Below are 2,341 nucleotides of genomic sequence, written 5' to 3' on the forward strand. Positions count from 1 at the left end.
GGGTTAAAGTCATCACAGACATCAAATGAGACATTTATGTTGGAACATCTTTAAACAGAGATGACAGTCTGTACTGATTCCCTAATTTTGTAAAAGCCACTGCCGCCTCGTTTAACTGATGTTTTTGGCATGCCAAGTGATGGCAATACTGAAATAGGTCTCACTCCCAACTCACCACATATGGATGCTTGTAAAAAATAAAAAGAAATCCATTGGTATCACATTTAAACACTGGACAAGCATTTCTTTAGAACACATAGGGTTACTGTTAAAAAGGGATTTTAAACAAAATAATCATTAACGTTGAGAAGACAATGGGCAAGTTAAATGATTCACAATTACAATGTGAGCAACCGAAGTTAAAACCAGTTGGAGCAAAGGATACCACTGCCGAGCTAGCAGTTCAGCAGCGGCTCGGCAGCTTTTTTTGGGTCAAGCTTTATTTTTCACATGCAGATATGACCAATCAGACCACTGCAACAAGTGGCAGCAAGTGTGCTCTCAGTAGTTGAAAACGTGCCGGTGCAGAACAAATGCAGATGTGGAAATGATCAAATATGACTATTTTACCTCAGACACACAGCTAGACACTGGATCAGTTGGCTTTCTGAAATTATTTCTCTGCCTTCATCAGAAGTGGTCCCAAAAAGCTGTCATACCGCTTCAAATTCTGGATCAAATCATGAAATTGTTCCTGTTGCTGCCATCTCTTAGGAATTGGAATCTGGATGAACTCAGAACCTCTATTTCTTCATTTTCTTTTTTAGAAACATCAGGACAAGCTTGGATTGCTTGATGGCAATTAAATTTTTTTCATAATGTATTTTTTGGGGAAACATTTTTTTGCTAAATCACAGTCCTTTGGGTACGTATATATACGTTACATTACAAATGTGTGTATGAAAAAGGCATTTGGTCTAAAGGTCTTAACATGCTAGTTAATTCTGCTCAGTTAACCCTATGACACTATATCATGTTAAACAATATACTTAAATTATACTTAGCTGAGGAAGTTAGCAATGAGAAAAGGAAGCTAAATGAAAAGTGCAGATCATCATTCAGTGGAGTTTTTGAGAATAAAAAAGCCAAAAGCAAGTGGTAGAGATGGTTGAGTTAGGTTAACTCCAGTGCATGTTTCAAAAAGATATAGGTACTCGAAATGTCCTTTACCAAATGCTTAATCACAGCATCAAAGGGCTATGTTGTTGCTTCAATGCTACTGAATAACTTAAAATGATTCATTTCTGGGGGATTTGTAGAATTACATGAAGGACTGTATGCCAGAACAAGCTGATGAAAAATGACTTTACTCTTACTGCTGTACCAGAAGACCTTTATATTTTATACTTTTATATTTTCAGTCAGACATTTTTATAAAATGGATAAAACTGTACGTCTGACCTTGCAGTTTCATAATTCACCAGATGATTGTTGTTTTTTTCTCTCTTTTGCTCTCTCTGTTCAAACTTCTACAAAGGCTGATGCAAGTAAATAGCAAGCTTCAACACAGGTTTCCCCGACAGTAACTGCCCTTTGTTGTGCAAACCATTGCAACATGAAGAAAATCATAGGTTCACACTTTAAGAAATGTATTATTGTTAAATTTTTTTATAGAAAGAATTCCAGGCGGCATTCACAAAATAAGGATTTTCTTAAGAAGGACAAGGAATAGAAGGATGTAGAGGACAAGTCGGTAAGAAGACAGGGAGGAACTCTTCTTTTTTTTAGTCAAATCAGACAAAGAAGGCAACCCTCCATGTTAATGAGCTCAATCACTCTTCCTAAAAGCTTCAATAATTCATTTTCTCGCAGATCATCAGACATCCATAATGAATAACATCCACCGTGAATTATTTACACAGTCATCCTTCGTGGCACAACTACTGGCTGACACCAAGTCACCCAGTGTGTCTGATGGGCTGGTGTGCGCACATGTATGTGAGAGGGTGTGTGTCTGAATCACATTCTGACATTTGGCTCCATAATGGTCTCGCAGCTAAGAAGTAGTAGTGACATCCAGTTTGAAGCAGAACAGCACAAAGCCCTAATTGGAGCAGTAAGTGTGTGCTTCCAGCTCCCCCATCAGCACAAAGCAGGGACATGCATACTGAAAACAACTCTCTTACTAAGAGAAGAACAATTTCTGGAGTTCCTGTATACTGTATGTATAAGTGACACTGTTTTGTTTTTTTTTTGTTTTTTTTTGTAAAGGTGCTCAATAATTAATCTTTTTCACTTTCATGTTACGTCATAGTCAAGGAAATGCTGGCAGATGCTGACTCCAATCGCAGCTGAAAACAACAGTATTTACCAATTCTGTAAACTTTGCCCTGACAGACTG

This window comes from Mchenga conophoros, linkage group LG13 (assembly GCF_057382185.1).
Source record: "Mchenga conophoros isolate Kocher_MC1m ecotype Shallow Benthic linkage group LG13, M_conophoros_male_GT1.1, whole genome shotgun sequence".
NCBI classification, from domain to species: Eukaryota; Metazoa; Chordata; class Actinopteri; order Cichliformes; family Cichlidae; genus Mchenga; species Mchenga conophoros.